Source organism: Lactuca sativa, chromosome 3, assembly GCF_002870075.4.
Source record: "Lactuca sativa cultivar Salinas chromosome 3, Lsat_Salinas_v11, whole genome shotgun sequence".
Taxonomy (NCBI): domain Eukaryota; kingdom Viridiplantae; phylum Streptophyta; class Magnoliopsida; order Asterales; family Asteraceae; genus Lactuca; species Lactuca sativa.
Window position 1 is genome coordinate 277952154 of NC_056625.2, and position 23430 is coordinate 277975583.

Below are 23430 nucleotides of genomic sequence, written 5' to 3' on the forward strand. Positions count from 1 at the left end.
CGACACACTTTTGCGCGTCATCTATAGACGACGCGCATTTACGACGCGCATTTACGACGCGCGTTTACGACACGCAATGCGTATCAAGGAAGGCCCTATCATAAAGGAAGACGACACGCATTCGCGTGTCATAACTTTACGACGCACGTGTTAATGACACACAATGCGTATCATTAAAACCCCTGTCAAGAAAGGTCATGTCATAAATGAAGATGCCACACATTTTTGCGTATCGTAAATTTAAATGTTTAAAAAAATTATATTTATATATTTATTAAATTTTAAATTAAATTTTCATTTACTGTCTCATAATAGAAATAAAATACCATATAAAAAAAATACAATCCATTGCATAAAATTTAGTGTCATACAATTCTATTTCTTACAATATATAAATTTACATTCATCTAATCTACTATGTGTTTCATACTAACAATTGAAATGAAGAATGCAACACTTGCATTTGCAGCATCTTATCTCTTTCAGCTTGAGCTTTCTTTTCCTCTTCTAACTCTAAAGCTATTCGCTTTCATCAACCCTATAAACACAACACAAAATCACTTGTCATTTTCATTCTACTTTTAAAATTAATTCTTATTAGGACATTCTACTTTTAAACCTACCAATCCAGCAATTTTTTCAAAGAATATAATTTATAATTTTTTTATGGAAAGTACATTGCTATTTCTTGAATATAAGATGTTACAAATCAAGAAACTTACATGGACTGCTGACCACCATGAACCTGCAAGACACGAGACATCAAATAAATCAAAATTAAATTTTGATTTTTTTTCCTTTCAGTTACGATTAACATTTAACAAAAAAACAAAAGGCCAACCCACTCCCTTTGCCTCATTCCAGCTAAACCACTCCCTGGAAACAAGAAAAAAATAAAAAAAAATATCAACCAACATTTTACTTATATTTGAGAGGTTTTCATATTGATGTATTTATTTGTTAATAAATAGTTTACATACTACACCTATGGTATGGATTTAGTATTCAGGGGAGGATTTACTATCAAGAAAAATGTCGAGGGTAAATTGTTCATTTCAATATTGGATGTACCGATACCTTTCCATGGGTGATTGATAGCCACTCTTCATCATATTCAATCTCATATGGACCGAGACCCGATTCAACTTCAATAATCTGTTGAAATCATAATTGGAAAATAAAAATCTTTTAAAAAAGTTAACGACTAGTCAACAAGCAAGAAACTTAGTGACTTGACCTCCATCTGGATGTTGAACTAAAGCAGCAAATTTGCAATGTAAATGAGCAGAAAACCCTGGAAAGAATTTAAGTATAATGTTACAATAAACAAAATAAAGAAAGTAAATTGCTATTTTAAACATGTGAAGCATTATAACAACCTGCTCTGTGACAATTCCTTTGACCTGTCTACCAAGAATTGCACGTGACTTCATGCCTCTTTCAGATTGTGGTGCTTTGTAATCAGCAGCCTCCTGACCCAAACAAAAATTATATAAAAAAAATGGAAGTCAGAAAAGATGACATCAGCGAGTGAGGTCTTATTATGTTATAAAAAAATGAAAGTCAGAAAAAACTGTAAGCATGGTGACATATTTAACATAAAATGTTAATTTAGTGACTTAATAGGCAATGAAAATAATTTTTTAGCCAAATTAATGAAAATGAGACACTTGGTTGCTATACTACCAGTCAAGTAATCCAAGATAAAAAGAGTTAACATCAATTTCACCTAGCAGCCTTGGCAACCAGGTGAAATTGATCATTAAACATTCCTAGAGAATAGAAGTAGCTTTCTCAATTGCTTAGAGCGTAACCCTGATTCACCTTCAAGATTTGCATTGTCACATGTAAGGTCATCACCTATGAAATTAATCATTAAACATTAGACATCGCTTGAATTCTAAACTGAACCATTAACAATTTAATATGATCCAAACTATGTGAAGTATCATGTGACTTGTGTTCAACCAAACCATTAATCAATCAATACATGACACTCTACAAGCACCACAAAATATAGAATTCAGGTGCATGTCGAGTGTCGACATTTAATCATTCATATGACCTGGAAAATAATTATAATAAACTTGTGCATGAAGTTTCCATATCCACACTCAGAAAGGAAAAAAGAAAAAATAATAATAACAAACTTATCTCCTCAAATGAGGGAAAAGTGAACATATGGAAAGGATCCTAACGGTTTGAACGGCTAATACCTGTACCGACGACTTGTCAAAAAATTAATATGCTAATATAATCTTGCCATTTTTTATTATTATGAATTATATAAATTAACATACAAAAATATTTTAACTTTGGTCAGCTTACCATTAGTTCATGCAAAGGTATATTCACCTTTGAAAGCATGATCTCACAGTTGTATGCTCGCCTATGATCAATCTATAACAAGGTCAAAAAAGTCAAAATTATATATAAAAAATATACATTAAACTGTGACAGATAGTATATTACTATATATTACCAGTTGAACTTTTTCTGGTTTATTAGCAATTTGAGCAGATTTTGATTTTGCAGCATTCTTGTCAAGGGGGATTGCAGCTGAGAAAAGATTCTCAAGTTCTGATATATCAATCTATGGTGTCCTAATTAGTAAATTAACAATTTAGATATTTTGTCAATTTGTGCTAGGAAACAAGCACAAAATTGACAACCCTAATAGCGAATTATGAAACTATATTGCGCCAAACTTTATACAATTTGTGACTTCAAGAATTTAACAATTTAGATATTTTGTCAACAAGGAAAAATAAAAAAGGAACATAAGTTTCCTTTTACTAATTGTTCAAACTTTTGTGTAAGAGTACGTTAATTGTAGCAAGTGTACGACCCATGGAAAATATGAAAGACACTGTTTTGAATATTTTACCTTCTCTGAATCTAACTGATCCTTGTAAATAGTTCCAAATCCACCATTCTCTTAACAAATCAGCAATCATGAAGTTCTACTTAGATGCATCAAGTTGACAAATTGTAAAGCTTCTGGCCACATTAGTTCTCTGGCTACACCACGCCTATGTTTTCCGATGTGTCTGCATAAGCAGGGGTGAAAATGTCTTTTGATCATGAAAAGAGAATGGGAATGACTTACATTCAATGCTAATAACTAAGAGTATAATGGTGGGAATTGTTTATCCAAAACTAAAGGATATTGAATCACGAACTTGGACCTTTAGTTGTGGGCCCACCCAAAACTGTCATTACTCTAGCCCCTGAACCAGGAACACATACTCCCTAACAAATGAGAAGCTATGGTTAAAGTAGTTCCAGTGAACCTTAATGCCTTTTGGTCTACAGGAACTGGCCATGTATATTTTTGAAACTCATCCAATACCTGATATGATATCAAGTTAATGACCTGAATACCTGCTAAAATGACAAAGAGCAAATAGAAGAGGAAAAAAGTAGAAAAGGAAAACATAATTAATGACCTGATTTCCTGCTAAAAAATGCAAACAATAAGATACATTTTATTGCTACTAACTAAATTTCAAAATCGCAACACCCTTGTTTCTATTTATGGATTATGGAATTAATCCAGAAATAGATACGAATGTGTTGCCATTTGTTACCTTATATGGGCAGTGTTTAATTATTGAACTGAAATTGGGAGCCTATCTGACTTTATAGCCCGAGTACATTCCTACTTCTTCCCTAGGCCTGAACCATATAATTTAGCACTATAGTTTAGAATATTCGTGCTTAATATTATCTAACAAACATATATAATGATTGAAATCACTTGTTGGAGCTAATGGCCATGCCTGGTATAAAAAAATCTCATGTAAAGCCAAAAATACATACAATATTATACTTTCTTATTGTTAGGGATTTTGATTTTGATTTCAACTATAGATACGGCCTCTAGTTTGATGCATCAAGATCTTGTTAAAAAACATAAAGGATTTGAGTATTAAAATGTGTTGTTGTCTAATATCTATTTAATCACAACAATATTACTTTACAACATGATAAATTGATTAGTCCACGAACGAGTATTTAGTCATATTTTCTTTTAATTGTCAAGTAATATGAACAAATAACTCACTTTGTATTCTTACATAGACTATCATACGGTGAATTTGGACATTAATTCAAGGTGCCTGCTAACTTCCCTACTGTACTTTAGACATGGCGAACATATTAGTTCAAAGAAAAAAAGGATGAAGTTAACCATATACAATGAACTCATTAAGAAAATTTTACACTTGATACAAACCAACGAAATGATTTCTTAAAGAGAATAGATAATATATAAGTTGTAAGTGCAGATGTGAACCAACAGATCAAAACATGGACATAGAAGAAAAAACATGAAAACAGGGGATAACAAGATTGATTGGAGCCTTAGCTTTATTAGGTAGAGAAACTAGTTCTGGAATTAAATTACAAAACAACGCATCTTCTAATTTATAATAACATAAAAAGAAATTGAATCAAACTAAAATATTGGAAGAAAAACTACTGAATAAAAAAACTTCCGAAAATTCCCCTTCCCCTTATTCTAAATTACTCCAACAAAAGGATCATACTCAATATTCAACGTAAATGGATTGTTGTTAACTTAATTAGGAGTTAATACAACTTACTATCACAACGGTTTATTCAATCCAGAAATTAAATAGACCTTATAAATTGATTAAAAAGTAAGGACTTCATAATGAAAGTTAGGGATTTCCCATTACGTATAACATTTTACAAATTTGCCATCATTTATTTTTTTCCCTCCATTTCCCAACTATTTTTTTATCCAGAAGAACAGTGGATGGGAAAATAGAAAGAAACAGAGGTTGTAATAGAAAGAAACAGAGGTTGTACACATAAAGTTTAAGTTAATTTATACTCCTTCTGTTAAATGATTGAGAGTGTGCTAAAGAGATATTACATAATGTTTTTCCAAAGAAAGTTGCAAACATTGACAGAAATCCTTATTTTAAATTTAATATTTGGTTGGTGGACAAATGTTTTAAATAACCTTTAATAATGATAAGAAACACAAAAAATATTAAACGTACTTCATAAGTGTGAGGATTGATGTGTAGTAAGCATAAATATTGAGTCGTACCCTTGTTTGTTTGACAAAATTTGAGTAAAACATCAAGTAATTAAAGATAACTTCAACTGAAAAATAATAAGAAAATAAATTAAACAATAGTAAGTTATTTATTATGTAGTTAAAGTTCAAGCTGTTTGATGCAAAAAAATTTAAAACTATAACAAACATAGAAAGAAAAAAAGAAACCAAAAACAAAACCAAATTTCAAATATTATAAACAAAGAAGTCAAAACTTTGAGGTTGGAAATCTGGATTGAGTTTCACATACCATTTGAGAACTTTCATGTTTTCAAGCTAGCTGGCCTTCGCCACGATTGTGTCGTCTACATCATGTTTCCATCTGTTGGTAAACTCCTTGGATGCATTATTAGTGGTTTCGTATCTGGATATGCATTATTAGTGATGTTATGATTAAATAATATCAAATTTATATCGTTATGTTATATTAAATATTTTTCAACAAACCATTCATGCATGAAAATTTTTGAAAATTTGGAATTGTATTCAGTATATTCAATGGGACAAAATCTGCAAAGATTAAACCCATATAGTGAAATAATTAAAAACAAAAATGAAGTCAAAATAAAAAGAAGAAAAAATCCCATTACCAGGTTGTATAGATAATATCTGACCATTTGGACTGTTATTTTTGGAAGTAATATTGCTCGATTCCAAGTCATAAGTCCGCTGCAAGTTGAATCCGCCATCACTAAAATTCGTACCTGGTGCAAACCTTACCACATATACTGCACCAGAAAATAAACAATTTTATTTTAGGTTATTGGAGATTTCAAATTTCAACCAACAAAAAAAATATTGTTACCAGATACACAAAGGAAGGGGGGTTAATAAGATTGATCGACATTTATATAGTTGATCAAATTATAAAAGAACTTTAGCAGAAAGATCAAGTACTTATAAATCAAATGGCAAAAAATTAACTTTAATGAAACATGAAAATCTATTAAGGAACATAAATAACAAGATGTCTTAAAAAGCCACAAAATTGAGAATGAACTATTATAGATTGGGGAATCGAATTAAAAATCAACTAATTTGATGTTTAGAAAAGAAACGTCAATTTCAATTTTCACATTGCACCCTGCACCCTGCACTGCACTCAATATCACTCTCATATTTTACAAATCAAGTAATCATAAAACGACAAAAAAGGACAGAGTTGACTCGCCTGAACTGTTAATGATACTCTAGTAAAAGAAGCAAGTTTTTTGTCCACCAGGCTTACCGCTAGAGACTCGCAAATTTTCTCAGCAATCTCTTCACCCTGTTCCAAAAGGGTACATTTGTCATTTTTAACTAACTACTTCATACTTTATCCAAGAAACTTTATATTGAGAATGAAAAATTTTCAACATACCACATTCTTGGTCATAAGCCTGTCGTTTAGACCCTTCAAAGCCACTTCAAGATCTGCCTTCTCCAAAATTTCCTTCCCAGCAATGTTGAATCAACAACTGTATTGTTAAAATGGCTGAATGGATAACAACATCTATATGGATAAAGTGTTGTATACATCAAACTGTGATTCCTTTTGTAGACTGAATGACCATTTAACCCTCACATTCAAAGAAAGAAAATCAAATTTCACAACATTCATCAATTTTTAATGTGATAGGAGTTGTGAGGAAAAAACAAGTTAGTGTATTAATACATTAAACCAGCTTAAGCTATTAAGTCATTATGTCCAGATTAAGAAAAAACAACAACCATAAATACATGTCTAGGTTAAGTGCTTAACCCATTAAGCCCAACAACTTGCAAATGCTAAAAATGAAAATAAATAAATAAATAAAATGAAAAACCAGAAATATTTGGAAAATGGAAAAGGTTTATAAAACTAGGAATAAGAAAAGCAAGATAATATACTCACAGTCTTATGAGCCTTGTCCAGATTCCAATAGGATTAGGGAGAGAGAGATGTGTGCGAAGACCATCGATTCAAGACAAAATACAATTTACAATCCAGAAATATTTGCAGAGGCCCTAATGTTCTTACACACTCTTCATATTATCAACAATAGTAAAAATATAAAACTTATTACCTGTTTGGGATTGGAGCTGTAAAATCTAGAATAGGAGGAACATGATGTAGAACACCAACCATAAACTCTCCTCTAATTTTAGACATTCCATGTCTTGAGGACCTATCAGATTCAATAAATTGTACCCTACAGGTTAATAAACGGATAGATTAAGAACCAAAAGATGCTTTTAGTGGGTCTAACAATATGAAGTGATTTCAAAGAGGTGATGTAAGTTTCATCTTCATACTAGATTATGCTCAAGCTAACTTAGTACTGTCTAGAAATTAACATATACATATATAAAATCAAAAACGAAAATCAAATAAATTGTGAAGAGATCGAAAAATTACCAACATAGGGTGCTTTTGGTTAGTGATGGAATTACTATGGTCGAAGGAAGGGACAACAGTGGCTGGTAGGATTCCGGTGACAAGTGAAGAGGTTCCTGTGGTGGTTATTTATGCAGTAATCCTCTCAAATCAAGGAGATTGTTTCAGTGACTGAGATTTTAAGCAAAGAAAATTAGGGTTTTTTTATCTTCAAAGAAAGGGAAATAGGAGGATGTTAGATTACCAAACGGAGGTTCTTGGTGGTGAAGTCGGAGACAGAGTGGGCGACGATGAGTAGATAATGGTTCCGTTGAAGATGAGGCACATGGCCAATGGTTCTGGTGAAGTCAGACTTAAACATTAAGGTTTTGTTGGTTGATAGAGATCATTCGATGATGGTGTAGCTGTGAGAGCTGCTGGTGTGGCAAATAAATTCATCGGAAGAAGAATTGATGAGTGGATAGGGCTTGAGGACGAGGAAATAAGGCAGCACCAGCAGGAAAATGTGAGAGGGGGAACACGAGTTTTTAAGAAAAAAATTATAGAACGATTATATGCGTTGTCGAGGTGTATAGCAGAGATAGTATTGTGATTAGGGTTTGCAGATAGAAGGGAAGAAGAGAATCAAGGGGGGTTTAAAGCAGGGTATTGAAAATTTTTAGAAACGCGCGTTTTGAGTAAAAATATAAAGCGACACTCACAGAGGACGCTCATTTTAGATAAAGTGCCCTCCGTGTTTTTATTTTTTTTTACATGAGACACAAATTTAAGGGCACGCGATAATGCGTGAGCTAAATCCTTAAATTTTTTGAAGAGACGACACTTTTCTAATGTCACTCTCTTTTGCGTAACATAAATCAATGAGTGTCGTGGTTTGCGCGTCGTAAAAGGTTCTTTTTCTTGTAGTGTTTGACCTAGCAAGGGGTGGCCCTTGACGGGGAAGATAAACAAGAGAAAGAACCTTTGGAATTCCAAGTGAGAGACCAAATTCTTTAGGAAGTCTCACTCTGGGAATGGCTTAATACGCTGCGTAAAGCGTGGAAAGCTAAATCCAAGATAGATAGGACCTCCGAGATTCTTACCAGAATCGGTCTTGTACCTCACAAACTAGACCTACTCCATAAACTCAGTAAAGTACATTTACTCTTCGCGTCTCGATCTTGAAACCATGCCTTTCCGTTAGGACCCTCGTAAGCCCACTCGACGAGATTGAGATTTATGAAATCCTCGCCTTCGTATTAGAACCGTAGTGACCCTAGACCGAGTGGTCAAGCGAACGAAGCAACGTCGTCGCCAGTTAGTGAAGGTTCGTTGGGATACCAACCGAGGACCCGAATTCACTTAGGAGCGCGAGAACCAATCGATTAGGAAGTTTCCACCTCATGACTCGATCATTCATACCTACTTCCTTACCTAAATTCTAATTTCGGGACGAAATTCCCTTTAATAGGAGGATGATGTGACAACTCGAAATTTTCATTCGGTCAAACCCTAAAAGTCAATCACTTTGATTTATAGGTCAATTACATTATTACTTATTTTAGCAAATTTAAAGTTCGTTTGATTATTTTAATATTATTCTTTAAACGAACGGGTGAAAGAAAGTGTCGTCTCGGGTTTTGAAATTTAAAAACCGCAAACACCTCGTGTCTTAGAAGTTCATGACCAAACTTTTATGTCTGGGTCGAAAAATCTTCCAAAAAACGTAAACTCATGCCTTAAGCATGAGTTTACTCCCCAAAAACTAGTCATTTGTGTTTACACCCCATTTACCAAAAGAGTAAACTCCAAAAATCCTCTCAAGTATCATCCTAGAAATTATTCAAGATCTTCAATCTAGTAAGTGTTTCTAGCCCTTTCAAGTTAGTATATCACTTAATCTAGTGATTGTACATCCTTTAATCCATCCATTTTTGTGTTTTGACTAGTTTTCCAAAAACACCAAGAACACACACTAGTGTTCTTGGACTTTAAGTTCATTTCAAGCTTCCACAATGTAAGTACTTCTATCCTAGAGTCATTTAAAGCTTGCTATACATGTTTATATCAAAGAAAAGTCCCAAGAACACCAATTTAAAGGTGTTCACGGTTTTGGGAGGTCCCAAAACCGTAAACACCAAGAATAGGGCCAAAGTGGTGTGTTAGAGTGCCTAGATGCTTCACAATGCCTTAGGGACTTGTCTAGATTCATCCTTGATGAGTTTATCACACAAAAAGCACCAAAATCATACATTTTTATGTGTTTACGGTTTGGGGATCTCCCAAAACTGTAAACACCCCAAATGATGTGTAAAAGTCCCATAAATGTCCCACGGTTGTTCCTTATGTCTAAATCTGACCTAGACTATTGCCATGTTTAAACTAAGGACTTGAAAACCGTCAAATACCAAACCTATGAGTTTAAAGTAGTAAACTCATGAGTTTAAGGTAGTAAACTCATGAGTTTAAGGTAGTAAACTCATGGAGAAATGGTCCTTAGACCGTAAACTCCATTTAGGAGTTTTTGATGCCACACAACACTTCCTAAGGCTAAATCATGAAGTAGGAATGTTTGGAATAGCTTAGAAGACTTCAAAACAACAAATGGTCAAAAGGTTAGGAGTTTACGACCGTAAACTCAAGAGTTTATGACCGTAAACTCAAGGGGTGTTGGTCCTTAGGGAGTAAACTCATTTTAAGAGTGTTCCTTGAGCCCCAATCATACTAGCTTTTCCCTACAACACTTAGATGCACTCCTTAATACTTGTAACACTTATACAAAGTGTTTGTCATGCCTTAGAGTGTCTTGACTTTGTCTATTAGTTGTTTAAAGACTAATTGTTTATATACATATATCCTTATATGTTATTAGGATCTTTGTGCGTGTCTAAGTCTTCACTTGACACCAAGCACTTATCCGACACTTCCTTCCGATCCACTTGTTACAGGTGAGTTCATACCCCTTAATCAATGTTTTAAATGTTTTTAAATGCTTTATGGGGGGGATACAACTAGAATCATGCTACTTATTATATCAATCACATATGATTAATAAGCAGCATTCAAATGATTTACTATTCATTAGCCGTTTTACCAAACAGTTTCCTTCAAATGATTTTCATAAACACTTTATATGTTTAAAACTCCTTATTAAGCTGTAGAATTTACTTTGTATGTTTCATTTCAAACTCATTTATAATTGTTTTTCAAACAAATGTTTCTTTATACTTAAACTGTTTTATCAAACCCATGCTTTCAAACCGTTTTATAGATTGACATCAAATCGATCTTTTCTTAGATAATAATTATGTTCAAAGGTTTTATAAAACTTATTTTATGCTTTTATATTATCAATTGCATGCCTATATATGTATAGTTGTATAAGATATTTTTAAAAGACTTAGGAAGGCTATCCACCCTATTTCCTTTTCGCGCTTGAGATGTGGTCTGGTGGGATATCGGGTACCCGTCCGAAGGTCATTTAAATATCAGTTATATATCATGTGTACATATATAGTCATAAAGGTTCTTCCAGTCCATTCAGTACCCTTGGGTAGCAAGGGTATACTTCCATGTTCATACGTACCAGTTACATTACTAGTAAGCTACCATATGGGTAGTTTAGGAAGATACTAGAACTATTATTAGAACGCGATATCATACAACAAGTCAGTTCATTCATGAGTCAATACTTGCTAGATAGATAGAGAACACACATTATAGCTAGTGCACACAGTACATTACTATACTATTACATAGATACATCTACATAAGTACATTTACATGAATACGTTTACATATATACACTTACATGAGTACATATACATAGATACATCTACATGAGTACATCTACATGAATACGTTTACATATATACACTTACATGAGTACATATACATAGATACATCTACATGAGTACATTTACATGAATACGTTTACATATATACACTTACATGAGTACATATACATATATACATCTACATGAGTACATTTACATGAATACGCTTACATATATACACTTACATGAGTACATATACATAAATACATCTACATGAGTACATGAGTACACTTACATAAGTACGTTTACATAGATAACATATGATGAATTAATAGTACATTTTATATGTATAGATTCCGTTATATAATCCTCATTCCTATCTTCACTTTGTGATACAATCACATAATCGGCGAGATAGATTGGATTTAATATCCTAGTACCAAAGGATACTTGTGGGATTAACCATCCCTAGAATCTCTATTAGCTACAGAGGTAAAATCACATCTACGGATGTCAACGGTTGATACCATTACATGTATACTTTAAGGGACTGACTATTCTTATACCCAGCTGTTAGCAACAGAGGTAAATGTACATCTACGGATGTCTTCAGTTGGCACTGTTAATTATCCTAGTACAAAAGGATAACACTTAGGTTATTTATATTATTACCTCCATCTTGTGACTCGTTCACATAACCAATGAGGTGAATTATTTGAGTATTCTAGTACCAAAGGATACAAATTCTTATAATAATAATAATAGTAGCACAGTTAAGTCTTGGTGGAAGACTACATTAGAATAGTTAAGCCTTGGTAGAAGACTACATTAGAACAGTTAAGTCTTAGTAGAAGACTACATTAGAACAGTTAGGTCATGGTAAAAGACTGCCTTTTATACTAGTAGGAATCATACAGATTCTAGGGTTTTTCAAACGTTTACAGTTGTTTTACAAACATTTTCATACTTACACAAACTTTCTTTCAAAACATTTTCAAGTCTTTCATTACATGTCACACAAATACTTACATTTCAAATACACACAAATACTTATATTTCATTCGTACAAATTCTTACATACAAATTAAGACACTAAAATACTTATGATCTCACCAGCTTTAAGCTGATACTCTCTTTCAAAATAACTTGTATCCTCAGGTCAACAATAGACAGGTACCGATGCAAGGTTTAGAGAAGATGGAGCTCGTTCAAGACTCATCTTTCATTTTGTTTATACTTTAGTGTCTATTATAATTTGATAGAACACTTGTATTAAAATTATATTATTAATGCAATGGATGATGTTGTTGCTTGTTTACTACTTTTCATTGTTGTGATATTGTACATGAAGTCCTCCGCCCCAGAACGTTTCCGCCGTTCTTGGTTTTGGGGTGTGACAACATTCCTGTGGACAACAACACTGGCTTACTTCCGTTCTAAAGGGAAAATAGCTCTTGCTGTTGCAACATCCAGTATAGCATCTCTACTCTTTCCATCAGGAAGAACAGCTCATTCCAGGTTCAAAATCCCAATTGACTTTACTCATAATGTTGCTTGTAACATTACAAAGAAGACAATGCTTGTTGAGTTGTTGAAGGTAACATCCATTATTGTATGGGATGAAGCACCCATGAGTGACAGAAATTGCTTTGAGTGTTTGGACCGTTCTTTAAGAGATATAATTGAATGTGTGAGTAAAGCTTTTGGTGGTATGTCAATGTTATTGGGAGGAGACTTTCGTCAAACTTTACCTGTCTCACCAAGAAGCACACCTTCTGAGATTATCTCTCTTACACTACCAAACTCATACTTATGGCAATATTTCAAGTTGTATAAATTGACAGATAACATGCGCCTTGGAAATTCCTCGACTTCATTTGACACATAGTTAAACATCTCACAGTTTGCATCTTGGTTGCTTCAGATTGGGGATGGGATGCTTGGTGAAATTGACAGGCATGATAAGGCAAATAGCAAATGGATTGAAATTCCTACACAACTTGTGATACCTCCAACAGAAAACGCATTAAACAATCTTATAGAGTTTGTTTATGGAGATGATATTCTGAAAAAACCTTCAGCTTTACTTCTGTCTGCTAGAGCAATTGTTTGTCCAAAAAACGAAACTATCCAAAAAATAAATGATATAGTTTTGCAGAAAAGCCATGGTCATTCTAAAATGTATGAAAGTGCTGACAGTATCGAATTTAATGGTAACCAAAGCACAAAGTTTAATAGCTTTTATCCGATAGAATATCTAAATGCCCTTAACTTCCCTTCCATACCTGTGCATTCACTGTTACTGAAAATTAACACTCTTGTTATGTTAATTCGGAATATAAACCAGAAAGAAGGTTTATGTAATGGTACGCGACTGATGGTTTCACAGCTACTATCAAATGTGATTGAGGCAACGATAATTACTGGTACTTCCATTGGAAACAAAGTTATCCTCCCCTATATTACATTTATTCATAAATCCCCTGACATGCCTTTTACCTTTGTTAGGAAACAATTCCCGTTAAAAGTCTGCTATGTTATGACTATTAACAAAAGTCAAGGACAATCTTTAAAAAAAGTAGGAATTTATCTGCCACAACCAGTTTTTACACATGGGCAGCTTTATGTTGCCTTATCTTGTGCTACATCTCCGGATTCGGTCAAAATACTTATACATTTTGATGACAACACTACAAATAACAAAACCAAAAACGTTGTATTCGGAGAGTTTCTACAAAAAGTTAATGACTCAGAGGTCAAACACATATTTATCATTTACATTTATATACAATATGCTAATCTATGTATCTTCCTTCTATTTTACTTTAATACCTCATAAAACATGGTGTGTGTTACTATATTGACAAATAAAATTTAAATCATTCCTTTAGTATCGCACCAGAGATGTCTGAAATAACAACAACAATCTCAGAACTACATTATGTCTGTCCTGGGACAGCAGTACAGGTATATGAATACATCTATTTTAATAAAAACAACATTATTTGAATGCCAATGAAACTATAATATTATAAACCACTGTAGGTCCGAATTGTTCGTATGTGGACACCACAGCTTAGAAATCAAGAGACATGGTTTTTAGCAGTTGACAAAAATGTAAGTTATTATTTTATATCTCAACTTTTAATTCCAATGTATAAAAATATTAACACGTATAAATTGTTTCTTTATAAATTGTCACTATTCTATAAGGGTGATGCCATTCAGATCCTTGGGCAACGAAAAGATCAAGGTTTTCTACAATCCGTACTCCTGCCTTCTAGATGCTATAGAATTGAGAAGTGTGGCTGTGGAATTGATGATCGTTACCAAAAGTGGGTGAATAATGAAATTTACATGGCTGTTGGAATAACATCCTCAATTACACCTCTTCCAGACACTGTCGTTATTCCCAGACATTGGTTTTATATAATAACCAAAAAGCAGATACCAGATTACAAAGATCAACATGCATGTCTTAACATTCATACACACAAAAACAAGTACCCAAAAACAAAAATAAGTATGTAATTAACTATCAAATTTGGTTGTTTACAAATTTTGTTGGAATCTTCAGTAAACTTATCAACTGCACAAAAAAAGACAGTGAACCATATCTATTGCTGATACTAAAAAATGAATGGTAAGTAATATTTTTATTATATTATTCTGCTATGTTATTAACATGTGTGAAACATATAAATATCAGTGGTGAAGATGTTGCAATAAGTTTATGGAAAGAATTCACCAGCGCATCTTCAAAATTCGATCGGATCGCTCTTGAAACTGCTACTGCACCTGTAATAGTTGCCATAACAAGTGTAAAGATCTCAACCTATGCAGGTAAGCAAATTTGCAAACAAAAAAATTACCATTGATAATTAGAAATTAAAATACAAATCTTCTACATCACCTTTTATACTGATTATATAGGAACATTACGACTTGGAACAAGTAGCGCCACTCATATATACATGAACCCACCAATCCCAAAGACAAAACTGCTAATGGACAGGTTTCATAATCAATGTGCATATATAAAAACATTACATTATGCATTAAATTCTATTTTTTATAATACAGTTACAATGCATTACCTGAATCACCAATTTTCTTGGATCCCCCAATACCATTATCAGAAATAATCCAGAAAAGCCATTCTGATCGTTCGGTATGTTATACCTTCATCTACGTATCTGCAAAGGCAAGTTAATTCATAACATTTTTTTTAGAATCACAATACAATTCGTGTTGTATAGGATAAAACTATTATCACAAAGGCTTCCATAGTTGACTATATCTTCTCAGACTCCTGCTATCATGTTCAATGCCTAAAATGTAAGATCATAACTTTTAAACAAGGCAACAACTGGTTCTGCCCGTTAGATGGCATACTTGACTCTCCATCCAACAGGTAAGTCTCAGTCTATAATACATGCTTCTTACAAAAAAAAACTAATTTTCCTAAAAATAAAACATTGACCTTGCCATTCACCTATTTTGACACAAATGCACCTTCAAACTTAATGCAATCATTAAAGATGAAAGTCATTCCATTACTGTTGTACTGTCTGATAGTGCAACACAAGATTTATTTGGCACAACATCAGATAACCTTAGATCAGAAAACAACATAAATGACAGAAAACAACTACAACCAATTGCTACCTCTTCACAGGGCACTCCTAAGAAAATGATGATTCGGATGACCAATACATCAACCGACAATAACATTCGCTTCATTGTTACAAATATAGAAAAAACTGATTCTGACGTACCATCTTCCATAACAACACCAGCTCCTGATCGTCCAACTTCTTCCCAAAATACTGAAAAGGAAAGTTGTTCTCTGCACCAACAAGGCAAGCTAAATGTTAGAAGATCTCTTCCTTTTGAAAATCCAGGTAAATTTTAATATGTACTATACACATATATATATATATAATATATAGACGTGATGGAACAGTAACTATAATTACTTATAAATACAGATACACCTGCCACTAAGAGGAAGATTGGCCGTAAAACAGAGTAGAAGTCACTTCTTTCTTCTTAACTAATAATATAAGTACTAATAATATATAATATGTCACAGTCTGTTCAAAATTAAATTTCGTTTTGATGTTGTATGTTAAACACCCCACAACGGAGTACCTGTTTACAAAGTAATATATACTATGTGTATTAGTAAATTTAATTGTCGTTACATACTCTCTTCGTTTGATGTTTAAAATATATTTTCAATACAATACAATACACTATAACTATTTACAAAAAAAAATAAAAAATAAAAAAAATAAAAAATAATAACACCTTTACACATAAGCAAAAAAAAAATTAAACCTAATTTCAACTGATTATCATTTTTTTCCCACTCTATTATAATTTACAAAAATTTTAAAATTATATGTTCGACTAAAAATGTAAACAACATAGAAAATGAAAAAAAAAATTAGCTGATATAAAATAAAATTTATAATAAAAGCACACAACTTAATAGCTTCTTAAAAGGTCATATATGGTATTTGCAATTACACCCTCCGCTGACAACAAAATTTAATTTTATCAATGATTTTGATAAATTTATTTCTTGCCACACGCTTTTCATTCAGCCTTTCCAATCTATTAAATGATAGTGAGTTTAAATAAAATATACTAAATATAACTCATTTTAAGAAACTTCAGAGGTTTGAACAATTATTCACGCAAAGGTTTACACGTTGACGCAGTAATAGGTTACTGATAAAATAAAATATATATTTATACAACATCACAATAAAACTTAGTTAAAAAAAAAATTACATTTTCATATAAACTGAAATAACACAACCTAAATGAAAAATTATTATTAGAAAACATTAAAGTAATATTCCAAATAAATTTCTGTTACGTACCTAATCACAATCACATTTATAAGTTTTTTATAAATTTTATTTACTATTATTCTTATTTACTTATTTAAAGTTTTCATCAAATGATAATAATCTTGAAGTGTAATCTATTACAACATTTGTTACCAACTCACTGCATAAGAAGCCGCGTACTACTCTAGATTTTTTTTTTTCCAAATCAATAAGCAATGCTACAAACAGGAAAACAATACACATGGAACTCTATAACTGGAGCTTACATTATCTACATGCAGAAAATGACAATATACTACACATATAAATTGTAACTTTGAAAATTCAATCTACACTACATCACATCATAAATATCAAAATGACGAGTACACATTTCAATAACACTTTGATGATCATGATCAACTTTCTTAGAGCGATTGCAGACATACTTGAAGCAACGCAGTCGAAATTAGAAGAATCTTTCACAATCGACGAAAATATCCGACTATACATAACAAATCACGATGACGACGTTGACGTTCAAACACTACGCAACATGTTTGAGAATGCAAAAAGAGAAGATCAATCCATGCAAGATAATATCTCTTTCATGCTGGGATCAATCCACAAAAGAATTGGAAAGTATAAACGTGGAATAAAAGACAAAACCACCTAAGAAGTGCTATCGTCCCTTACTAAGCAACTCGCATATGTATAATTAAGTAAGTTTGTGAGTCAATGTAAATATAACAATGTAATATAAGATGTAGTAGTTTCGATGTTTATAAATAAAGATACTTATTATATAAGATTACATGTCTACTATCGAAGTGACAAATAAACATAAACAGACTAAAAAAATATTTTAAAACACTAAAAAGGTAATAAATTAGCAACGTTTACCTTCTAACTACACGTCTGCACGTCAAAGACACGTATTAAGGAAAAAAAATATCTATCACACGCCAACTTCAACACATGTCAAACAATGTAACAAAATTAAATGCATGTACACTATAAATCGACTGTTGAACACCAAACAAATACATATTCAATACAAAACTTCCATACAAATCACCATGAAGGCTTGCGATGTTGAACACATGATCAACGTCATCGTCCGTCAAAAAATACAGACAACCAACACCATACGCACATTAAAATGCAAATTGAGATCGGCAAAAGCTATGCAACAGAATCTAGCAAGAACATTAACCCAGCAACCGCACTTTCTCAACTATGCAATCTCGGCACAAATACTGCAGACCGAAGACACTTTCAACACAAAAGTAACCAACATGATCACAACGTTAGAAGAAGAGATGGCTGAAAGCATCACAACACTCAACAAAGTTCCAGGCAGTATTCCAGCTAAGTAAGACCTGAGTTTAAATTATAATGTTAGTACATGAAAAAGTTTATGTAACATTCTATGTTTTTTATGAACTGTTTTAAATAGATATGTCGGTTCCACTTATTATAAGCTTATATTAAAACCCTCTTACAACATACACACGAAGTAATTATGAAAATAGCTGCAAAAAGTAAATAACTCTATGTATGAAATGACCGCCATAGCTTACATCATGCATGATCCTAACCTCGAAAACTAAGCTTACATTAAACATTCACCAACCATATTAATTACAAAATCTCTAATGTAAAACAATCGTCTCCTACAAAGAATTCCATACCACTATCACCCACAGTCCACATACAACCTACAGAAGAAAAATGAAACCCCAACAAATCGAAATGATCCTCAAAAATCTCATTGCCCACTATGTGACAACCCAAGTTGTCCCGTTACATTTTCCCTGTTACCGTTAACGGAATATTCCAGTTTATAAAAGTTCCGTTAATTAGAGGTCGTCAATTCAATAAACATTCCATTTGTTTACACCTATTATGCCGTTAAGTCGCGGTAAAAGAAAATAAAAGCACTTAACACACATATCCATTTATTTGGAAAATGTTGAGTTTTATTATTACGACCATTAAATCGGGTGCGACCAAAAGCCCCGTTTAACGGCAGTATCGGGTAAAATTCCACTGAGCCCCGACTCGGAACCCTATATAAGGGTGAGTGGAGTCCATTGGAGACTTTTTACACACTCTCTCTATACTCTCTCTCTCTCTAGACTCGTTTTCGCCCCGAATCCGCAACCAAACGCTTCCAAATTGTGAGTCCGCTTACCCTAGCTTAATCTAAACATATTGATTTGTGTTTATAGCTAAAAATCCGGACTTAGAAGCTGTTAGAATGGAGTTTACGGCCTAAGCCCCTCCTTACGGCCTAAGCCCCTCCTTAGGCCGTAAACCCCTTAAACAAGGCCAAAATGACCCAAACTTGTCTGTAATGGCTTGGAAATAAATAGAGGAATTAGCCTAGGAGTGTTTGCACATTTAAAACATTCATTTTGGGGCATAAAAGAGAGTTTACGGCCCAAGCACTTGCTTAGGCCGTAAACACCTCTAAACCTTGTCTAAATGTCCCAAATACACTCCAAAATCACCCTAGGGCTTAACACATAAATTAGGGGCTTATCCTTTTCGGTTTAGAACACTTAAACATAAAGAATGAGGGTGTAAAATGGAGTTTACGGCCCAGGCTCTTGCCAAGGCCGTAAACACCTCACTAGCATGCAAAAGTGCCCCTAACACACTCCTAAAACACCCTTAGACGTCATACATAATTTAGGGACTTAGTATTTGGGGTGTGGACCAATTAAACACAACAAAATGATGGGTCAAAAGGAGTTTACGGCCCAGGCATGTACCAGGGCCGTAAACACCCTTAAACATGCCCAAAACATTAATTTTGTCCCCCAAATGGCCTTAGACTATTACCAAAATGCTTAGGAAATTGCCCTCTACCACTTAAGCCTTTAAAAACATCAAAAGAAGGTATGTATAGGAGCTTACGGCCGTAAGCTCCCTTGCTTATGGACGTAAACTCCTCAAAGGGGCCATTCCATGCCTTAAACCCATTTGCACAATTGATATTTGAGCCTAGCATAAATCTACAATGGATATGAGACAATTTAGCACACTAGATACCCTCACCATGAGTTTACGGCCGTAAACTCATGGTGAGTAGTCCCTGGGCCGTAAACATGGTGTTAGGGGTTTACTCTTGGAGAGTAAACTCCATTCCTAAGCCATACGCACCCTTAAATGCTACCCGGGACACCTAAACACTTAACCAAAGTGTTTTCCGCTCCTGTGAGAGCGCATATTTGTTTAATTAGTATTAAATATACTAATTGTATGTGAACATATGTTATCATATGTTAAATAGGTCATTGTGTGTGTTCAAGTCCTTGCGTGACACCGAACGCCCAAACGGCACCTTCATCGGACCTACTTACACCAGGTGAGTTCATACCCCTGAATGAACCTTTTAATTTTTTTAACATGTTTTATAGGGGGGAATACAAGTTAAACATGCCAGTTATCATATCAATCACATGTGATTGATAACCCGCATGCACAAGATTTTACCACTATACACTGTTTTACCGAGTAGGACACTGTAAATGGCTTTCAAAAAGGGTTTTCACTTGTTCAAGTTCTTACTTTTATTGCTTTATCAAAGTTCCATTTTCAAATTGATTTATGAAAGATTCCCAAAGATTTCTAAAGGTTTTCACACTTATTTTACTAAAGAATACAAATGCGATTTTCCTGAATATAAAGGTTTTTCCAAGGTTTTCATTTAAACTTTTACTTGTTAGTTACTGCTGTTTCACTTATACTTATTTTTAAACTCCTACTCGATAACGCTTTCACGTTTTGATGCGTTTATACTTGGTATTGTCTCTATTTCGCTTATACTTGTAGTCGCTTATACTTGATAGACGCTCTTACTTCACTTATCGTCGTTTCCATGTCGTGATACACTTATACTTGGTACACTTAAACTTCACGATTCGATTATCCCACTCTGTACGCTTATACTTCACGACTCGGATGTTCCACTGTACGCTTATACTTCACGACTCGGATATTTCACTGTATGCTTATACTTCACCAGTCGGTTATTCCACACTGTACACTTATACTTCACGATATGATTCTACTTGATACACACTCAAGCGTAGTTAGATGTATGTCAGTGCTTGTATAGATGCATATAAATAATGATTGAAGGACTCAGGAAGGCTTGTCCGCCCTATTTCCTTTTCTTCGTTGAGATCGGATGTCCATCCGAAGGTCGTTGACTCATTAGTTATATATTATGTATACAAGCATAGACATACGGGTTTACGTCAGTCAATTCAGTTAAGAGTCTCTACCCCTAGTTCAGCACTTACATTAGAAACCCAATAGTTGGAAGTCTCTACCCACTATTTGGGATGCATCTTCAGGACACGGCCTTCTGCGTCGTCTAGTTGGTAACCAGAGTCTCCTGTAGGGAGAGCGGACATTGTGTGTATAGATCTATACGGGATTGACACCCCCGCACCCTTACTACTAGCTACAGTCCACGGCTCACCAAGCCAAGGGGTGACAAATGTCACATTATATAGACGCTTGTAGGGCGTTTGGTACTCTAGTGTCGGTTAGTATGGTTACGAGTATCCCGGGTTACCTTATAATTCATGGCCTTAAGGTAACGGTATTTCGCCAGCAATTTACACTGTATGCTGGTAATTCAATTTTAGAGTCACACTGTTTTGACCTTACAAGACGTATCTTTCATTTGATACTGTCTGGGGTCTGTCTCCTCTGTTTTGACCTTACAAGACGTATCTCTCATTTGATGTTGTCTGGGGTCTGTATCCACTGTATTCACTGTATTCATTATATTCACTGTTTTAGACCTTGTTAGACCTATCTTTCATTTGATATTGTTTGCGGTCTGTATTCACTGTTTTGGACCTTACCAGCTGTACCTTTCATTTGGTACCTACGGGGGTCTATGTCTCTATTTGTTAGACTGAACCAGGCGTGTCGTTCGTTCGATACTCTCCTGGAGTCTATGATTCCTTTGCCTTAGTCAGCAGTCCTCACTGCTGAGGCATATGTTATTTCCCTGTTGTCTCTTGCTTTCTTTAATAATCAAATTCAATATTTTGATAATGATAGCAATTAAGGGAAAACCACTTTTTATCACATAACACTGACCAGTCTTGGTAGAAGACTGCTTTGATAAAAGAAAATATAGGATTTTCTGGAAAGAACTCTAATACACAGTAAGCACTTAAACTACTACTTTATAAAGTTATTTGGATAAATGTCACTAAATACTTATGAACTCACCAGCATTTGTAAAAATGCTGATACTCGCTTTTCAAATAACTTGTATTCTCAGGTTAGCATTAGATTGGTACACCCCTGGAGCTGTTGAAGAAGACGGCTTAGTACCTTGCTGTACTTATTATATTTGTTTGTATACTATGATGTATTGTAATGTAACCATGTAAAATTATTACTATTAATGCAATGTTTAGTTGTACTTTGATTACTATAATGCATGTGTTGTGATACTTGACATGACGTCATCCACCCCAGAACGTTTCTGCCGTTCCGGTTTTGGGGTGTGACACACTACGAGGCAGAGAAATTGTTGCTAACAAACATGCGCGACGAAATCTAGAAGCACCAAAGCTACAAGACGGAAGTAATGGCGCAGATGGATTCAAAACCATCATATGAAAATTACCTGCAGATGCAACAGGTGCTGCTTGACAACCACAATGAGGCAGCAAAAATGATCTGCCCCATCCATGAAATGCAGGAAAAATACGATGCCCTTATCAACAAGCTCAAACAACAAATCAAGAATCTCCCTGAAGACAAGCATCCTTACAAGTAATGTTTATCTGTTTAGTGATGTTCTACTATAAATAAATAATATTCACGTATGCAGCTACTAAGAAAGTACTCTTTTGCTATGAATGTTATGTTGGTATGTATGCAACTATTAAGGAAGTAATCTTTTGCTATGTATGTTGGTATGTACTATGGAAGAAATGTGATGTTGTAAATATTTTGTTGTTATGTTATAATTCTACGTAAGTGTTATGCAAAATTGTAATGCACTTTAATTCCAAAACCACAGCGCCAAAGGCACACTGATTCTATTCTATTTCTAATAGAATATTACACTGTACATATTCTAAAAAATAATTTTGAAATGCAAAATAAATGAAAAAATCCAAAAATTCTTTTTTTATATATTATTTTCGGAACTTGAATTAACTAAAAAAAATAAAAAATAAAATAAAAAAATGCGTCTCACGGTCTCACAAAATTAGGCCGTCTCACATGAACCTAGCCTTATATATATATATATATATATATATATATATATATATATATATATATATATATATATATATATATATATATAGAGAGAGAGAGAGAGAGAGAGAGCTA

General features: G+C 33.6%; 2 long non-coding RNA genes across 2 annotated transcripts; both read right to left on the reverse strand.

Moving 5' to 3' along the window:
• Nucleotides 1–321: 321 nt before the first annotated feature.
• On the reverse strand, nucleotides 322–1157 carry LOC128132704 (uncharacterized). Its single transcript, XR_008231143.1, has 3 exons — nucleotides 1078–1157; nucleotides 723–876; nucleotides 322–538 (listed from the first exon to the last, which is right to left on the reverse strand). It is a non-coding gene; the product is annotated as an uncharacterized LOC128132704 (long non-coding RNA).
• An 85-nt stretch (nucleotides 1158–1242) lies between these two features.
• LOC111893278 (uncharacterized) lies at nucleotides 1243–8072 on the reverse strand. Its single transcript, XR_008231144.1, has 13 exons — nucleotides 7693–8072; nucleotides 7470–7619; nucleotides 6453–7263; nucleotides 6321–6359; nucleotides 5683–5820; nucleotides 5343–5602; nucleotides 3591–3678; nucleotides 3353–3384; nucleotides 3189–3252; nucleotides 2888–3050; nucleotides 2329–2400; nucleotides 1380–1860; nucleotides 1243–1294 (listed from the first exon to the last, which is right to left on the reverse strand). It is a non-coding gene; the product is annotated as an uncharacterized LOC111893278 (long non-coding RNA).
• Between the last annotated feature and the right edge of the window lie 15358 nt (nucleotides 8073–23430).